This window comes from Equus asinus, chromosome 21 (genome assembly GCF_041296235.1).
Source record: "Equus asinus isolate D_3611 breed Donkey chromosome 21, EquAss-T2T_v2, whole genome shotgun sequence".
NCBI classification, from domain to species: domain Eukaryota; kingdom Metazoa; phylum Chordata; class Mammalia; order Perissodactyla; family Equidae; genus Equus; species Equus asinus.
In genome coordinates, this window is record NC_091810.1 from 17,426,001 (window position 1) to 17,446,306 (window position 20,306).

At 48.5% G+C, this 20,306-nt stretch overlaps 2 protein-coding genes across 10 annotated transcripts in view; both read right to left on the minus strand.

The window, feature by feature from the left end:
• ATG7 (autophagy related 7) overlaps positions 1-20,306 on the minus strand; it is a 350,121-nt gene that overhangs the window by 312,223 nt on the left and 17,592 nt on the right. The window lies entirely within an intron of this gene.
• Positions 1-20,306, minus strand: part of HRH1 (histamine receptor H1) — a 97,290-nt gene that overhangs the window by 42,247 nt on the left and 34,737 nt on the right. The window contains exon 1 of one of the 8 annotated variants that reach the window (XM_070493105.1): positions 20,016-20,118. The exons of 6 other annotated variants lie outside the window; for them this stretch is intronic. The gene's annotated coding sequence lies outside the window, so the exon portion shown is untranslated. Of the gene's footprint in view, positions 1-20,015; positions 20,119-20,306 lie in introns of those variants that run through there. One more of the 8 variants, XM_070493104.1, reaches the window with a different exon arrangement.

Sequence of the window (20,306 nt, forward strand, 5' to 3'; positions counted from 1 at the left end):
CTACTCAGGGTGAGAAAGAAAAGCAGGTGCTGCACACAGAATGCACGTGTCCCCCTCGAACTCGTGTCCTGAAGCCTAATGCCCAATGTGATGGCATCTGCAAGTGGGGCCTTGGGCGGTGATTAGGCCATGAGGGGAGAGCCCTTATGAGTGGGATTAGGGCCCTTATAAAGGAGACGCCAGAGAACTTGTTCTCTGCTTTGCATCACGTGAGCGCACCTTCTAAAGCTGTTTTCTTTTGTCAAGTGGTTCTCCTCTTCATAGGATGTCTTGAGGTTGAAATAAGGACATTTGGGGCATCCCAAATTGTGGTGTGCATGTCAATGTTGGTAAGCACAGTGATTCTTTTCTTTTTTTGGTCTCACGCAAAGAAAATTGGTCGTTTTAATGGTTATGCATATATCTTAAGGCATGTTAGAAAAAAAGCACATCAAACCCATCATTTCACGTCTACTATTGCTCAGGATGAGGCTTAAATTAAAAAGTGAGTGGACTGAGGAAGTCACTAAGTAAATAGTCATGTAGTTGGTATGTAAGCAAAGCAAAAGTCATGAAACGTGCAGGACATTGAGATGAAAGGTGGGTACGCTCATGGCACAGAGCCTGGTCCAGAGGAGGAGCCCCCACGTGACGCCCACCATTTACCAGTGCCTACATCATCTCTAACCCTCACGACAAGGCAGTGGGAATTCCCGTTCCTAACCAACAGCTGAAAAAACTGAGGTTTGAAAAAATGAGAACACTTGCCAAGACACACACAACTCGAAAGCGGCAAAGCCGGGATTTGCATGTAGGTCTGTTTGCATTCAGTTCCCAGATTTTCTAAGTGGACTGCACCACCCTCAATAAATCATTCTCTCTCGCCTCCAGAAAAGACAAGGGTCCTTTGTATGAACGCCTCATCAAGATCCCCGATCTGGGGCACGGCCCACTCTATCCCAGCGCACACACTTACGATGCATGTTTATTTGCTTTGTGCTTGGACAACACGGCACCACAGCAACAAACTGTAAGACCAGCTCTGCTTTCCATGTGGCTGGCCCACCACCCCGGCCTCAGGAGGCCCAAGGGGAGCAGCCTGGGTCTGCTTGGCCTTGGGGCAGCGCGTGATGGCTGGGTCTCTTCTCACTATCAGGGTGCTAAGAGTTGAGCCCGAGTAATGACTAGGGAAGGGGCCTTCTGGTCTGGTCATGCTCACTCGGGGTCCAGGTGGATTTCTGGAGCCACAGTTGCAGTGCGACACTCTGCTCAGAGTCCTCTGGGCACTTACATTCCCCCTGGGACCCACAGGCAGGACTGGGTGTTCCTGGGCCCTTGGCTACACACCATCTGGATGACACCCTTCTACCAATACCCAGAAGGGTGTCCCCAAGGCTTCCCTGCCCACGCCAGCAAGGCTCGCGGCTTTCTCCCTACACAGTCATTCCAGAGGCTCATGCTTTCTGCTGCCTCTCCTCCAAGTTCCCCGGATTTTCACAATTCTCACTCCCTCAGTGGTCATGTTCCACAAACAGGTGTGCACGTGTGTTTTAAAATTACCGTCATAATATCACTTCATGTGAGTAGTTACCTTCTGTCTCGGCAAAAGAACAAACTCTTATACATCATGGACCAAAGATGAGGACTCCATCAGAATTGCCGAGCGTCTCATCAGAGTGCTGTCTACATCGACCGAGCACTAACTATGCCCAAGCACTACTCTAGAGCGTCGCGTGTACTAGCTCACTTCCTCTCCTCGAGGCAGGTACTACTATCCTCCCAATTTTGCAGTCAAGAAACTGAGTCACAGAAGGATGGAACAGCTGGATGAAGAAGCCAGAGCGTGCTCTTAACCACTGGGCTGGGCTGGGACATGAGCTTGAGGGCGTCTCCTGGATTGGGAAGGATAACAAGCTTGTCTGAGAGTAAAGAGAGCTGGGGTTGCAGGTACACGCAAGCTGTGCGACCCTGGACAGACCACTCCACCTCACCGAGACCTTTCTGTCATCCGTGCAATGGGGACAAGACCTGCCCCGCTCACCCAGCGGTTACTATCACGGTCAGAAGAAATAACTGATGTGAGAATACTCAGTTTTTGGCAGATGTATACATGAAGGGCAGGGACGAGTGGATAAGTCTGATGCTATTCCTGGCTTCAGGAAACATCGAGGACCTTACAGAAGAGGAAAGGCAGACCAGACAAGCATTTCTTCCACGGATTTCTGCAAACACTCAGGCAAAGTGCGTGAGGCACAGCTCAGAGCGCTGCCAGGAGCGCCGTGTGGTCTGCAACAGCCCACAGTCTCTGCGTTTCACCCTCCTCACCCCGAAATGAGGGCGTCTCAGAGGAGGACCCTGCCTCTTCTCATGTTTTATGACTTTGACCTTGTTTCTGGATTAAAATATCTTTGAAATAGCAAACAGTTTACACTAGGCATTCTTCTTGCTGGTGGGAGCAAGCCGCAGTGATGTGTCTGACAGATATTAATGGCGTTTACACATGCAACACCAAGGAGCGGTCATTCCAAAACAACATTTATGGTGGCATTTTTGCCTCCCTGTAATACCAGCATTCCGATTTGGGATCTTGAGCCCGCATGCTCCTTTTCATCCTAAACTGAGGACTTCCCCTTTGACCCACCTCTCCAGCCTCCAACCTTCACCTTGCAGAATGCATTTTCATGTCTAAGCTCCCTTGAACTTGAAACCCATTTAGGGGGAAAACACCAGCCTTGAAGTCAGACAGTCCCAAGGTTGAATCCTGATTCTGGAACTTACTACCTGCATGACACAGGACAAGACTCTCTGAACTTATGATTCCTTATCCAGGAAATGGAGATAAAAATAGCTGTCTCATAGGGCTGCTGTGACGATCAATTGGGATAAAGCAAGTCAAGTGTTTGGATGCACAGCAGGCATTCAATAAACGGCAGCTGTTATTACTCAGGTTAGGGACTAGATTAGTCAGCACACGCTAGGTTATGCTGCAGAAACAAATTAATTCCCAGATCTCGGAGGTATAATGGAGCAAAGGTTAATTTCTCACTCGTGCTAACTGGCCAGTGCAGGTCAGCAGGGGATTCTGCTCCATGCATTCACTCAAGGACCCAGGATGATTACTGGCCCTGGTTAGTTGCAAGGGGCTGGGAGATGTAGGGAGGCACATGGAATACTAGATGAGCATTACTCTTTATGTGAAGTGAAGCCAAATTTTGTTCACCTTTGGTCTCTCACAGTGCTCAGCAATGTGCCAGGCATATTAGAGATGATAAATACTATGCCAGGCTTCTTAGAAATTAAGACACAAGTCAAAAAGAAGGCTTCTCTAATATGTAATAATTTTCTCGCCAAAACAGTTTTCTCTCTCTTTTGTTTCACTTTAATCAGATGTTATTCTCTCATCCTGCAGTTTATCATTGAAACAAGTATTGCAGAAGTTTTGTAGACAATGACCATTTTGAGGAAGTTTGCAAGCGCCCTTCAACTTAAGGGAAAACTCCAGGTCATGTCTGGGCCTTGTGGTATATTTGGAAGAGAAAGAAAGAGAAGAGAGGGTGGGACCGCCAAGGACAAGAAGACAAGCTGTTTAGTCTCTTACAATACCTCCAGCCCTTCTCAAGCCAGTCACCTGGGGGTAGGTGGGTGGTTAATGGCTATGGAATTGACGCAGGGAGGGAGTATGGCTTTCCCATGGCCCCAAAACAAATCAAGGGTAGGTCAATGTTCCTTCTATACTTTTCCCTTCTTTCCAAACCGTGGTACTCTGCAAAGTCCTCCTTCTTGCCCAACATTCATAGAAACTATTGTGGGTCATGATGCACCCAATACATCTACCCAGGAAAATTCCTGAAAGCTGATGATGATTTCCCCCTGCACCCTGGGTGGAGAAAGGGGGGCTCAGGAAAGATCCTTTCCCAGAGGAAGGAATCACCTGTCACCACGCTCCCCTCTGGGCCCACAGATATGTTCTGGTCCTGACTCTGCCACCATGTCACTGGGTGACCTTGGACAACACACCACTCTTCTCTGGGCATCTCTTTATTCACCTGTAAAGTCATTCAACAAACATGCAGTGCAGCCTGAGAGAAGGGCTGGGAATGTGCAGATGACTACACCACGAACCTGACTTCCAAACAGAGGAGCAGGTAGGGGTGGGGGTTGGTGGAGACCCGGCAGGTGCATGCTGCAACCAAACGGGCCGGCTGCCTCGCAGCCCCGGCCAAGGTTGCCGAGCAGGAATGTGGGTTCAGTGCTGGCGAATCTCCTGATGTTTTCAAGAGAAGCAGGAAATACAGAATTTTATGTAAAGTTTGAGCAGGTCAAGCAAATCAAATTTATCTGTTGCCTGGCTTTGGCCCATGGCCAACCTATTTCCAACTCCTACTGAACGTCCATGGTAAGACTTTATGAGACTGTAATATAATACAATCCTATTTGGTCTGATAATCTGATTATTTTTTCATATGGCCAGGCTTTTAAAAAAAATGCAGTATTTTACTCGAATGAGAAAGCATTACCATGGAATACAGATAAAAGTATGAATAAAAAAATTTAAAAATTCTTAATTATTCCTAATCCCACCCTCCAAAATTAACATTTTGATGTATATTTTGGTGTATTTCCTTCCAGTCTTTCCTCTCTATATAAATTATATAACTAACATTATATATGTGTATTTGTGTGTTTGTGTTTATGCATGTGTGTATGTCACATTATATACATAACGTGTTAAATTTTTTTAAAAATTAGGATGACTCTGCTTCAAGTTTGGTTCTGCATCTGCTGCTTTGCACTTAATGTGACATTGTGAGTTTTTTCCCATGTCATTATATATTCTTCAAAAACTTGATTTTTACTAGCTACGTAAAAATTCAATCATACAGATTTACCATAATTTATTTAACCTTTAACTTATTGTTGAACACGGGAGGGTGTTTCTAATTTTTTAATCTATAAATAGAATTGCAATGCGCATCCTTCTACAAAAATCTTTGCACACGTATCTGATTATTTCTTTAGGACAAATGCCTACAGGTGGAATTCCAGAGTCAAGGGACATGAATATTTTTAAGGCTGCTGATACGCATAACTAATCTCTCTTCATGAAAGCCATACCACTTTATCCTTTCACTGCATTCTTACTAACATTGGATACTGCTATTTTAAAGAACTGAATGTTAATTTAATAAGGTTAAACAAGTGATATTTCATGGTTATCCTAATTTTAATTTATTTTTAGTGAAGGTGGATATTTTTTCCCAAAATGTTTTATGGCCATCTGTATCTTTTTTTCTGACTTATCTTAAACAACACCCCTTTAAAGAACCATTTTCTATATTATATATGCAGGAAAGCATTACATCACATTTTTTATAGTAGGAAAAAAAACAGATATAAAACCAAATGTATACTACGTTTACACGTTTACAACCACATAAAAATAGCAATCACAGTGGGAGGTGTATTTGAGGGTTGAAATTTCTGAAGATACTCTTTTCTATTTTTCAAAATGTTTTGTAATTCTGTTATACAACGTTTGTAGTTAAAAGAAAAAAATACTTTAAAGACACATTTTTACTTGACTTCCCAAATAGGCCATCCCAGTTTCTTACGAGCCCCCTGTATTCTTTTAAAAACATCTGTGTTTGTGTCACAGGGGATTAAAAACTTTTCATACTTAAGTAATTCTGTTGGCACTACAATCAACAGAGAAAAAGGCATCTTTGTCATTCGTGGCAAGCAGGGCTCACAGTAACGAATCTGCAGTCGGGTTACTCCAGCCCTTTGGGACCCCTCTCCCCCAACCCTACCCTGAGGTTTGGGAAGTAGGTGGGTCTGGAACTGCAGAAGCCTGAGAGCGAACAGAAGGCACACCGCGCAGTCCTGAGGGGCCCCCAGTCGGCTGTGGATGGCAGGAGATGAGGCAGCTCCTGTGAGAATGAGCAGGAAGCCTTCCAGACCTGCAGGGTCAGGAATCACCGACGTTAGACCAGGATGGGCCCATTTTACAGATGGCAAAACTGAGGCCCAGAGAGGGAGAATTTCAGTCACTAGGACAGGCAGACTGGGCCTCTGGGATGCCCATCAAAACCTTAAATCAAGACATTGTCATCATTACTTCTGATGCTTGACATTAGTAGACCATCAGACACCTTTCAAACATGTTCTCTTTTGACTGCTGCTTGGTCCTCACAATGGCCCGGAGAGCACGGCAGTGCTGGAACTCAGCATTCCAGTTTAGCAGAAGGAGACACTGAGGGTCAGTGGGGGGAAGGGAGCTGAATCTTAAGCACCTCCTGTGTGCAGGATGTTTTTGTGTGGTTTTGTTCTTTTATTTATTAATTTGAACATATGATAAATGTGTTTATGCACAGGGTTATAAAAAAGTGACACTAAAGAAAACAGAGCAAAAAACCAAGCCCCACCCCCCAGCCACTCAGCTCTTATTCCCAGAAGCATCTCTGTGACTAGTATCCTGTGCATCGTTCCAGGGCCAGGCTATGAGCATGCAAGCATGCGTCGAAGCAAGCTCTTTGCTCCTTCCTTCCTCCCTTTCTTTCTCTTTCCCTTACTCCTTCCTCCTACTCCTCCCTTCCTTTCTTTCTTTGAAAAAAATGGTCCTTGAAAAGCATCCTATATCAGTTCATATGGGTTGGCTTCATTCCTTTTCACAGCTGCAAAGTAAGCCATATATGGATGTATGATCATTTATGTAACCAGTACCCCATAGGCGGGTATTTCTGGCTGTTTCCCAGCTTTTGCCACTTCAGACTCTCCTCATACAATCATCACTGCACACATGTGCAAGTTTGTCTGCAGGATGGACTTCAAGAAGTAGAATTGCTAAGCAGAAGAATTTGTGCATTTAAAATTTTGTAAGATCCAAAGTACTCTCCCCAGAGGCTGTCCAATTTATGCATCACTGGCAATTTATGAGAGTGTCTGTTTCTGCACAACCTTGATAATAGGATGTCTTGTCTAACTTTTAAATCTTTGCCAATCTGATAGTTTATAACAGTATCTCATTGTAGTTTAATTTACACTTCTCGTAGTAAGGGAAGTTGAGCATTGTTTCACATGTTTAAATGCCACTTGCGTTTCCTTTTCTGTTCATGTTCTTGGACCGTTTTTTCCTCCAGGGTTGATATTTTTCTTATTGATTGGTAGGGACTCTTTATATATTAAGCAAATTAGCTCATGTCTGGGATATACACTTGTGACTTTTTTTTCCAAGTGACTCATCTGTCTCTTGATTTTGCTTATAGCATTGTGATGAAGATGTGGGGGACTGGAATTGGCCACCTCAAGATATGTCTCTTTGGCATGAGGATTATTTTGGGCTGGTTACTTTTGAAAACTGCAGACAGAAAAGAGACTCTGAAAAGCAGAATTTACTTACCCTTTGTTAAGAAACATTTACATTGTAAAGGAAATCTCCATCTGTAAAGGTGTCTCCCTCTCTGTACCAGGAAGAAGGGGGGATGACCTTATCTCCAGAAACTCTTAATCAATGCCAAAGGCAAGGACTTAAATCTGCATCTTTTTTACTGTACTTGTCTGGTAACCTCCTGTAACTGACTCCCTCCACCCCTAACATCCTCCTTTGTCTTTAGCTGAGGAGGATATTTAAGGTGGTGGCTTCTGCCATTTTGGCGAGTTGCTCAGCTTGCCTGGGCCTCTCCCATGTATACATGTTACAAAGCTTTGTTTAATTTTCTCCTGTTATTCTGTCTCATGTGAATTTAATTTGTTGTCCAGCCAGAAGGACCCAGAGGAGGTAGAGGAAATGTCTTCCTCCCCTACAAAGACATTTAAAATTTTTAAGTATTAGAATTTATCAAAACTTTTTGGTATGTTTTTGATTATACTTAGAAAGGCCTTCTCTACTCTGATACTATTTTAACAATCTCTTATCTTCTTCAAGTAGTTGCATTTTATTTCTTTTTTTTTTCATTTATATTTTTGATTCATCTGGAATTATTTCTGGTGAAAGGAGTGAGTTGTGGTCCAACTTAATATTTTCCAAGTGGTTCTCCAATTGTTCCAACGCCATTTTTTGAATAATCGATCTTTTCTCCAGTGATTTTCAATGTCACCTTTAATATATACTAAATTCATGTCTTTGGGTGTATTTCTGGACCCTCTTCTATTCTGGGTGTCCGTCTGGAATCTATTCCGGAGCCACTTTCATTGGTGATCACATTCGCCCAGAGCACACTTGAGGTGCAGGTGAGCTGGAGCCAGGTCTCCTGTGACAGGGTGGTGATGGCCTGCCAACCCCGAGGGGAATCAGAGAGGTGCCAGATCCGGATCCTCCAAGGTGGGGAGATAAACTGCAGGCCACAGAACCAGCCTCCCCCTCCCCATCATTCCCTCAGAGGAGGGAGTGCTCTCCGCCAGCTCTGGGCTGGGCTCCGGCTTTCTCTAGAGTGGAGTGGTCTGCCCTTGGGCTAGTTAGCTCACCAATTGGAGCCTCAGTTTTCCCATCTGCAAAATGGTAACAATAATAACATCTACGCCACATTTCCAGGATTCAGTCCCCTGATGCCGGACAAAGGTGTGATAGTAAGAGCCGCAGCTTGAGGACTGAGGGCTATGTTACCATGGCCGAGCCGCCCTGCCTCCCTCTGAGGCAAACGATGTGCATCGCTGTAGCTCCAGATTAGCAGGGACCGAGCTCTGCAGCTTTCTGGTAGCTGGTTAATAAGTTGAAAGTCCTGGCTGCCCACACCCCAAGGGTACAGAGCTCCTGAGGGCAGCTTCCTTGGAGGAGGATGGGCAGAGCATGGGCCACTCTGCCTGCCTTCAGAGCCCGGCACTGACAGGGCCTTCGAGCAGGGCGGCCGCCTGGGAGGGCACGGGAACCCCTGGGCTCTGCTGGGTGCGCAGGAGTGCGGGTAAGCGGCTGGGCAGGACACAGGGGCAGTGGCCAGGGTGAGGGCTCCCGCACAGCACCTGGTGGCCGGGCGACGCCGTTCCCGGGGCACACCTGCTCACACCTGGATGGCAGCGCTGTGCCCCCCGGAAGTTGGCTCGGAGCCCAGAGGTCCTGGCACAGCGCACAGCGCTGCTCAGCGTGCCCGTGCCGACCGGGAGCCCCGCCCTCGCCGGGTTTGCACTGCCCTCCTCCATCATCTGAGCTCCCCGAGAGGCAGGGACTCATCCAATTCGCATTCCCCAGAGGAGCAGTTTGCTCATCAGATCGAGCCCATGAGCAGCCCAAAGTCAAGACGACGGGAGCCGAGTTCGAACCCGTGCCTTGCGGGTCTGAAGGCCAGACCACAGAGCTCTGGACAGGGGCCAAGGGGACTCTGCTTAGTCATCTGTTTGTTCAATGAACGTTCGTTGAGCACCAGCTTCATGTCAGCACTGGAACAGGTGCTGGGTGCACAGCGGCAGCTAAGACACAGTTCTTGCTCAAAGGGACCAGACAAACCAACAACTACTCTGTGACGTGTGGTGGGTATACAAGTGCCGTGGGAGGTCAGGGAAGGCTTCCCAGAGGAGGCAACTTGTGAAACAGAACTTGAAGGATGCTTTTGTCGTCAATGATGAGCAGGAGTTTTATTCCTCAGTGACTGAAAATGCAGGTTCCTGGGCCCCCGTGCTATGCTCCAGGCTCCTGCCCTCTGTAGCTGGACTTTCGAATTTCCAGGGAAGCTTGTTTGAAGTCCCCCCTCCTGGGCCTCTCCCTAGACCTTCTGAATCTGAATTGCAGGGCTGGCACCCAGGCACTGGAATGTTTTCACAACCTCCCAGGTTTTGCTCTGAGAATGTGTATTTGGGGCCCACATGAACATTGCTCATTTTAAGAAAAACTCTAAATGCAATTGAAAAATAAAGCCAGAAGCCCCAAGGATAAACCCCCTGCCCGTTTAGCCCATCACAATCTGATTCTCTCCCTCTGCTTGGAAGACACTATCCGGGCCATTAGATGAGCGCTTCCTCCACCCCCACTGACGACACCTGAGCTGGTAAGAGAGGCTTCGAGCTCTGGGGACTTCTCGTGCCTGTCTGGGAGAAAGCTGGCCTAGAGACTGCAGGGAGGGAGGCCAGGATGTGCTTCACTGGCCATTTTTAAGACAGGAAGCAAAGCATTCGGTGGTAAAGAGCATGGAGCCAGAACACTTGTGTTCCGATTCTGCCCCTGCTACTTCTGAGCTGTGCGATTTCAGACAAGTTACTTAGGCACGGGTTCGAACTCGGCTCCCGTCGTCTTGACTTTGGGCTGCTCGTGGGCTCGATCTGATGAGCAAACTGCTCCTCTGGGGAATGCGAATCGGATAAGTCCCTGCCTCTCCGGGAGCTCAGATGATGGAGGAGGGCAGTGCAAACCCGGCGAGGGCGGGGCTCACGGTCGGCATGGGCACGCTGAGCAGTGCTGTGCGCTGTGCCAGGACCCCTGGGCTCCGAGCCGACTTCCGGGGGGCACAGCGCTGCCATCCAGGTGTGAGCAGGTGCGCCCCGGGAACGGCATCGCCCGGCCGCCAGGTGCTGCTGTGCCTCAGTTTCTTCCTCTGTAAAATGGGGATAGCAGTAATATCTATCATATAGGTTGCATGAGGATTAACTGAGTTAATATACATAAAGGACTTAGAATAGTGCCTGTCAGATATAGCAAATTTGACATAACTATTTGCTTTCATTATATTAACATGCAAGCTGGAGGTGGAAAGTCAGGGGCTGGCCATGGCTTACACTTCCTCCAGCAGAAGGCATCTTCTCTGACCAACTGTCTTCACTCAGCAAGTCCTGCCTGAGAACTGGCTACATTGTTGACTGTGCCTGGCACTGGAAATACAGCCGTGAGCGGGACATGCACGCGCCTGCCCTCCAGAGGTCCCAGGCCCTGAGAGACGGAGCAACCTTCTCACCATCCGCCTCTCTGAGCAGCAGGACCTGCCTCGGGTGCTTCAAAACAACAAAGCAAGCTTTCCCACTGCCCGGCTCCTTCAGCAGCTCATTTCAAATTTCCAGCGGAGATCAGAGAAAGGGGAGCCGAAGAGAAGGAGGCCGGGAATCAAGGATGGGGTCTTAGCAGCGAGAGCTCTCCCCACCGCACACGTGCCCCTGCCCCAGGCGGGCCCTTTGGGGAGGAGGACCAGTTCTGCAGCCGTTTTTGCCTCGAACAGGGTTTCTCAACCTCCACACTACTGACACTTTGCGGCAGGATAATTCTTTGTGGTCGGGGCTGCCCTGAGCACTGGAGGATGTTTCGCAACATCCCTGGCCTCAAACCACTAGATGCCAGCAGCACCTGTTCGCCCACCCGCTAAGTTTCAACAACCAAAGATGCCTCCAGACATTGCCAAATGCCCCCGGGGACAAACCACCGTGGCCTGAGAAGCACTGCTTTAGAATGGAGCCCCCTGCCCAAGACACCCCTCCCTCCACCCCCAGGGAGGAAGTGGATTTACCTGACTTCTGGAAGGAGAGGCCTCGGGTTCTCTGCCCGAACACAGCACAGTCGAGGCGTTGGCCTTGGAGATGGTTAAACTGCCCCGTCCCCAAGCCATCACTGTAAAAGGTGCGGCTCAGCTGGGCCTGGATGGCACGGGAACGTATCAGATCGAACGTATCAGATCACAGGTCTAAGAGGTGATAAAAGCATCGGATACGACCAGGGTGGGAACGCATTTTCCTTTTCCTCCAATTTCCTCTGTGCTTATTAGAAAGTTTTGGATATAACCACAGTAAATATCAGAAAAGAAAGAAATAGGGAAAAGTGCTTTCCTGGGGTGACCCAGGGGACACAGCATCCCAGGAGGCTTGGTGTGGCAGCAAGAGAGAGGATGGGCATCGAGGCTGGAAAATTCTGGGGCGGAACCCTAGGGCTGTTAATTCCCAGACACGAGCCCTCGGGCAGGGACTTCACTTCTCTGAGCATCAGCTTCCACATCTGTGAACCGGGCAGGTAGGAAGGCCTATGACTCAGTGAAGTGGGAGGACTGAACAAGACTACCTTCATCACAGCATCTCCGACAACGCTCGACACATGAGATGCTCTGCCTCCGTGCGGGCGAGCTGTGACCCCTGCCCCACCTCCACTTGACAGATGAAAACACTGAGGAGCACGGGGAGGAGGTGCCCTGCCCCAGGGAGCTGGGTTCCCTCCCAGACCTGCTTTAAACCATTTCTGAGGGGCCAACCTGGTGGTGCAGCTTTTTTTTTTTCTTACTATCATTGTGTTTTATTACAAATTTCTTAGTATTTGGACAAATTTTACCCCTAGTCTTTATCCCATTATATTTGATTCTGTTTCCTTATGCTAAGGTAACAATTTATGTTTCTTGGTTCTTCAAATATGCAGATGACTATATTTATTTTTTCAGTTTTTTGTTTGTTTTTTGAGTATCAGTATGAGATCAAAAAATTTTTTTTTATTAAGGTTATAAAAGTTAACATCCTTGTGAAATTACAGTTGTACATTATTATTAGTCATGTTGTAGGTACACCCCGGTGGTGCAGCTTTTAAGTTCGCACGTTCTGCTTCTCGGTGGCCCGGGGTTCGCCGGTTCGGATCCTGGGTGCAGACATGGCACCGCTTGGCAAAAAGCCATGCTGTGGCAGGCATCCCACATATGAAGTAGAGGAAGATGGGCATGGGTGTTAGCTCAGGGCCAGTCTTCCTCAGCAAAAAGAGGAGGATTGGCAGCAGATGTTAGCTCAGGGCTAATCTTCCTCAAAAAATAAATAAATAATAAATAAATAAACCATTTCTGAGGCCGAAAGCAGGAAGCAACTTCCCTCTCTGGCCTGAGTTGCCTCATCCGTGAAATGGGACAGTAGAGGTGAGGGTCGGATTAGATGATATCTAGAGGCTTATCTGGCTTTGTGAATTAAAAGAATGTTCTATTACTCAGGGCCAATCTTCAAAAAAAAAAAAAAAGCTTTTATATATTGCTGGTGAGATTGTAACATGGTGCAGACACTTTATGTTTGGCAGTTCCTCAAAAAGGTTGAACACAGGGTTCCCATCTGACCTGGCGATTCCACTCCTAGATAGACACGCACGGGAAGTGAGGACACCCGCCACATAGAAACTTGGTCATGAATGTTCAGAGCCGTTAGTCATAACTGCCAAAAAGTGAAATCGACCCAAATGTCTACCAGCTGACAAATACATAAAGTGTGGTACATGGTTACAACGCAGCATGATTCAGCAACAGGAAGGAATGAAGTACTGACACACGCTACAACAAGGACAAACCTCAAAAACATAGACTAAGTAAAAGAAGCCAGATACAGAAGGCCACATATTGTATGATTTCAAATGCATGAAATGTCTAGAACAGACAGATACATGGAGACAGAAAGTAGATCGGTGGTTTCCAGGGTCCGGGGGGAGGAGGGTACATGGAGCGACTGCCAACGAGCATGGAGTTTTTGGGGGGATGATGAAATGTTCTGGAATTAGATAGTGGTGATGGTTGCACAACTTGTGAACATACTAAGAACAACCATTGAATTATGTTCTTTAAAAGGAAGAATTTTACGGTGAATTATATCTCGATTGAAACAAACTTGTAAAAAAAAAAAAAGAAAGAATGTTCTATTAATGATAACAGTTCACAGCTACCCAGTATATGTTAGGCCCCTTCTATACTTTGCGTCTAACCTAGGGGACTCAGCAAATTACAGACAAGGGCACTGAGGCCTCGCAGAGCTGAGAAGGAACTAATATCCAGAAAATATAAAGAACTCGTACACATTGACAAGAAAAAGACATACAACCCAATTTAAAAATGAGCAGAGACCCTGAAAGGACATTTCTCCAAAGAAGATTTATAAATGGTCAATAAACACACGAAAAGATGCTCCACATCATGAGCCACCATGGAAACGCAGATCAAAACCACAATGAGACCGCACTTCATCCCCGCGAGGACGGATAAGATCAAGAAGACAAACAACAGATGCTGTTGAGAAATTGTGGAAACTTCGTACTTGCTGACCAGAGCGTCATGTAGGTCGGCCTCTTTTGCAATAGGCAATTCCCCAAAAAGTCAAAGTTACCGTATGTCGTGGAAATTCCACCCCTAAATATATACATACATATATATACATGCCTGAGAGCATTAAAAACGCTGGTCCACACAAAAACCTGTTCACAGCAGCACTATTCACAACAGCCAAAAAATGGAAACAACCCAAATGTCCATTAACGGAGAAACAGATAAACAAAATATGGTCTATCCATACAATGGAGTATTACTCAGCTGTAAAAAGGAATGAAGTACTGACACACGCCACAGCATGGATGAGCCTTGACAACACTGTGCTACGTGCAAGAAGCCAGCTGCCATCAAAGACCACACATTGCATGGCTCTGCTTATACGGAATGCCCAGAACAGACAAAGCCATGGAGACAGGCAGTAGATTCATGGTTGCCGTGGGCTGGGGCTGGGTGGGAAGGAAATGGGGAGTAACCGTAATGGGTAGGCGCGTTTTTTTGGGGGTGATGAAAATGTCCTAAAATTAGATTGTGGTGATCGTTGCACATCTCTGTGAACATACTAAAAACCATTGAATTGTGTACTTTAAACGGGTGAATTGCGTGGCATGTGAATTACATCTTAATAAAGAAATTTTAAAAAGAAAGAAACTGAGGCCTAGGAGGCAAAGAGACTTATTGAAGGACCATCAATGAGTTCAGGACAGAAGTCAGGACTCTCGCTTCCCAGGCCAATGACGTTCTGGCTGACTTTCTGGAAAGAGGGATCATTCAAAGGTACTGGGGGCCTAGGGCAGGCCACACGTGAGACACCTGGCACACCATTTTACTTAATCCTGCCAACCACCCTAAGAAGTAAACATCACTAACCCCAAGTTACAGATGAGAACACTGAGGCTCACAAATGGGAAGTGACCTGCCCAAGTCGCTGTCTGAATTCAGGTTCCCCAGAAGCGGACCCAGAGACAAGGACGCATGTGCAAGGGGTGCAGGAAGGTGGAAGGAGAGCAGAAGGGGCCGGGTGGCAAAGGAGCTGAGCAAGTGTGTGCCCTCAGACAAGGCCCGGCCTGCCCTGCGGGCAGCTCTGAAGGGTAAGGAGGCCCAGGCAAGGCCAGCGACATGGGCTTTCTTACCCTTGCACCCAACCATCTTTGGTCAAGGGCCAAGCGGATGGAGGATGGGAGGCGTAAATTCTCAGGCATTTCTGGATCTCCACCCTTGTGGACGAAAATGGCTCCCAGCCTGACGGCAGCCCTCCAGAGAAGGGTCGCAGGTGCGTGCCTTGGGAGGCAAAAGCACAGCGAGGTTAGAGGAGGGTGGCACAGAAACCGTAAAGGGATCCAAGGGGATCTGGGCAGAAGAGCAGCACTGCCCACTCCAGGCACCTAACTAGGGAATAAGGGGTGCAGGATTTGAAACCAGGTGTGTCCCCAGGCCCACGGCCTCCTCACCCTCTTCAAGAGGGACGTGCCCATAGACTGGGCTGGGGTGTGGCCCACAGGGGTGAGCATGAGAAGCTGGAACCTGAAGCAAGGGGGGACGACGCCCAGCAGCCAGAGGCTGCAGAGGGACATGAATCCGCCCCCCAGAGACACAGAAGAGGAACAAAGTGCTCCTGAGGGGGAGGGCTGGGGGCTGAAGGCTGAAGACAGGCGCGGCCAGCAGCGCCCCTCCCTCTGCAGCCCGGATCTAAATACAGTGCAACACCTCTACTCGTCTGTGGAAAGCTCTGCTTGGGGGTGGACGGGCCCAGCTAACGAGCGCAGAGGACAGCAAGGACCGCAGGATGCGGATGCCTTCGAGAGACCCCACGGAGGGCAGTCTTCTGGATCAACCTCCTCAGACGGAGACTGGATGCAGGCAGGGACATGCTGACTCCTGTCTGTCTCTGTGCCAGGCCAGAAACTGCAGCGTCCACAGAGAGGCCACTGACAGCCAGTAAAGCCCAGCTGACTGTGACCTGCTCCACTTAGTCACCCAGCACGAGGGGTCTGCTCTGTGAGCAACTCTGCAGGCAAAGAGAATTGACTCAATCCAACATTCATTCATTCTGCACTTACGCATGCCTGCGAGACACCCGGTTGGCACTGTGTTGGGGTTAGAGGGAAGGTGCTGGGGGTCTTAAAAATGAACCAGACAAGGTCTCTACTCTTGAGGAGCTCATCCTCAAGTAGGGGAGACAGACACAGCAGGGGTCTCAGCAAAGGGTGAGAAGTGTCACAGTAAGAGTTATGAGCAGGGGCATGGGAGCCCAGAGCGGGGAATACTTCCTTGCCCTGGAGGAGCTGGGGCTAACTCACAAATAAAGTGATTTTTGAGTTGGGTTTTGAGGGATAAGTAGGAGTTTACCAGAAAAGGCTGAGGGAAGTGCCATTTCAAAGTTACTTGGCTGATAGGCAGTAGACTAGAGTTATACTTGAGTCCATGTTGTGCTCTGGACACTAACCATATAACACTGTCTATCTTGAGACTCTCTTGGGGCCAGCCCGATGGTGCAGCGGTTAAGTTCGCACATTCCACTTCTCGGCAGCCTGGGGTTCGCTGGTTTGGATCCCGGGTGCGAACATGGCACCACTTGACATGCCCGCCATGCTGTGGTGGGCGTCCCACATATAAAGTAGAGGAAGATGGACATGGATGTTAGCTCAGGGCCAGTCTTCCTCAGCAAAAAGAGGAGGATTGGCAGTAGTTAGCTCAGGGCTAATCTTCCTCAAAAAAAAAAAAAAAAAAGACTCTCACTCCACTAATCCCCCAAATTACAACCTTGACTTTAAAAAGTGTGGTAGAAGTCACCCCCTTTGAGGCAGTCCTGTTCAAATCCTGGCTTCACCACTCATTAACAGTATGACCGTGGGCCCAACTGAGAGTAAACACAATATTCATTAATTTCTTTTCCCCCTTTCTTAGTTGGCTACAGACTTGTCCTGCCCAGTCCCCCGGCCAACCTGAGACACTGGGCACCTTCACCAGTAGGTGGCACATGGGACTGCAGCCAGAGGCCTGGACGTCACTGTGTGTGTCAGAGGGGTGGGAACTGTGGGTGCCCCTGAGCTTCTCCTCCGACTCCACCACACCCCACATGCCAGCGACAACAGTGGTGTCTGACAGGGTTCCTGGGGGGGGGGTACCACCTTCTGTGGGGCATCTGGAAATGGAGGGGGCGTTCTGTGTGATCACAATGATTGGAGGACACAGCTGGCATGTAGTGGGCAGCGGCCAGTGAAGTTCCACACAACAGAGCACTGTCCTTTGTCCTGCCCACCCTTCACATGTTCCCTGGATGAGATAAAGGTGAAAAAGCCTGTTTATAATCATCTAAATTCAGAACTCCTAAATCCATTTACCTATAAACACAAAAGCTCGTTGTACAGCTCGAATCTGCTCTGGACTGTCTGAGATGGCTCTGATCGTGTAAACTGAGGGAGGGCGGCAGTTTTGTTTGAAGCTTTAGCACCGGTCGAATCACTCGTGGTGTGTGAGTCACCAATTGAATACATCCGTATCCGGCTGCACCTTACCTGCGGGTTTACCTGACTCTGCATGTGGCTGCAGACGTATTTGCTGCAGGAAATCTTCGAGGACGGGCATGCCCAAGATTTATGTAGTGAAATATGTACTACTGTTTTATTATAAATGGTTTTCCTTTTATTTCTCCTTTACCATAGGATGAGTGTATTCTTATTATTACTATTTTTAGTATTTGTAGATAAACTGATCTATCTATGAACTGCATTTCAGGATGGTAAAGAGGGCATCACAAACCATTTGCTATAAAGGGGGCACGGAGTCTGAAGGATTCAGACCGCTCGCCTGGTCCCTACACCTGGGGCTCTACCCCGTTTCCCTTGGGATGACAGACAGTATGGACTAAGGATGGGAGCCAAGGTTTGGGAGCTGGAAAGACAAACCTGAAACCCAACGCTGTTGCTCAGGAGCTACAGGACCTGGGGGATGTGTGTGATCTGCTGAGGCCTAGCTTCCTCACCTGCAAAATGGGGACAAAATACCCACCACAAAGGGTTGTAGTGAAGCTTAAATGAGGTTGACTGTAGGAAAGCACAGGTTAAGTGCTCCGTAATAAAAGAAGCTGCTGCTATCATGATTGTTGTTGTTACTATTATTTCTCCAAGGAATCCTCCTCTGCTGGGACCCCCAGACCTTAGCATCCCAACCCCAAGCCCCCACTCCTAGTCTGGCTCAGCATCCTGGGTCTCCAGACACTCATGGGGCGAGGGGTCCTAGTCCACATGAACCATGAAACTAAGACTCCCCCAGTGGGACCCTGTTGGATCCAGGCCTGAACTGGCCTCATTTTCTACTTCAGCTGTTTGAGTCTCCAGCAGACTAGACAGGTTATGAACTCTGAATCCTTGAGCCACTGCCCACTTAGCAGGAGGAAGGGCTGATGTGCGTGAGCAGACAGGGCCCCTGGCTGGACCAGGCCTTGTCTCTCTCACTTGGGCCCTGTATCAGCCTCTGCACTGGTGTCTTCTCACTGCTGGCAGAGTGGTCTTTCAACAAGCAACATTCAACCAGTCACTCCCCTCCTGAGAACTCTTCAATGGCTCTCTAGTGCCCCTGGCAAAAGTCCAGATCACTTGGCCTGATTTTCAAGGTCCTTGGAGATGGGGGAGACTTTGTAGTCATTTTCCCTTTCTCGAGAGAACACGTAGATGAACAAACAGGGACTGGTAAGCAAATGACACACACAAAGTCTGGATGCCCTGTCACTGAAGATAAACCACACCGTGGAAGGAGCCAAGTAGCACCCGCCAAATCTCTTGGCCAAGCATCTTTCATTTGCAGACTGTTTTTACCAAGGAACACAGAAAAGCTTTCCCTTTACCAAATAAGTAAGAAAGTTGTGTTTCGATGTCCCGTTTGATCCTGCTTCAGATGAGGCAAGAGACCTCAGGGAGGAAATAAAAGGGTTCAGACCGCTCCCCTTTCCAGCAGTCCCAGAGTTGGGGCAACGCCCTCCTAGTCTTTCTCTAAGACCAGTGACACACGCCTATCCAGGGGTCCTGGGCTGCTTGAGGAGCAAAAAGCTGCCACCTGCCTGGGGGGTGGAAGCAGCGTAGGCCGTGTCCGAGGGCTTCCTGGCACGGCGCGAGCCTCCATCTGTCAGGCGCACACGTGTCACCCGGGTAAACGCAGATTCTGCTTCTGCAGGTCTGGGAGGGGCCTGAGACTCTGCATTTCTAACAAGCTCCCAAATGATGCAGGCGCTGCTGGCCCCAGCACCGCGCCACACAGAGCAAGTTTCCAGAGAATAAATGGGCAGTCGCTCCCTTCCATGCCCTCGGTCTCCTGGTGACCCTGAAACTTTCACTCATTGTGATGAAAAGATCCCAGGTTAGACCAAGACAGGGAGAGAGGCGACCTCTAACAACTCCACTCATCTCTCTAGATGCGTCCCCCGCCCTCAGGCTTTACTTTATGCTCTGGCCAAACCTAACTCCTCGCAGTTTCCCGCACACGCCACGCCATGTGGATGCTGTTTTGCTCCGCTCAGGCAGTACCTTCTACCAGGAAAGCCCATCTCACCCCATTTTGCTGAATTAAGTCCTACTCATCTTTGAAAACCCTGCTGGCTGGCACGCCCTTAGGCTGAGATAAGTGGTCCCCCGACTTCCTTGCAGCTGCAGCCCTTGTGTTTGTCTAGACCTTGCTATATGGAGACCACATATAGATGGGTCTGCCTTCCCCACCACGCTGCGAGCTAAAGCGTGGCTCCTGCCTCATCCCTTTTGTCTCCCCGCTGCCTAGCACAGAGCCCAGCACAAGTAGGTGTGCAAGAAACATTTGGTAAACATCCAAAGCTGGCAATATCTCTTCCAAGGAAAGAATCACAGATTCTTCCCATCTCAAAGAGAAATGATTTAATTTTATAAGCAAAGTGTGTTTTGTCTTCCTGCTTCCTTCTTCATTCCTGAGTTTCAAGAAAGGCGGGAAGCGCAAACACAGTAATGCAGCCGCAGGGGCTCCCCCTGGGCTAACGCACTGAATCCTGCAAGGCTGCTCCTGCCATCAACCCCCCTTGAACAGATCAGAAAACTGAGACTCACAGGGGCCACTGACCTGTCACACAGCATGTAAGTGGCAGAGCAAGTGGGGATTCCAGCACAGCTTTATGTGACCCCAAGCCCAGAGGTCCTTCTGCTGAGTTCTGAAAGCTTGAAGTGAGCCTTCTGGGGATGGGGGGTGGGGAGATGCCTGTGTTCCCGCACTGGGGGAGGAGCAGTAAGAGTCATGGGACAGAGTCCGAGAGGGCTGTGGGGTGACAAAGGGGGAAGGAGATCCTTTCCTAGGGCCGAGTGCCAAAAAGGGATCTAATTCTTGAAGGACACCCAGAGAGGGGGACCAGGCCCC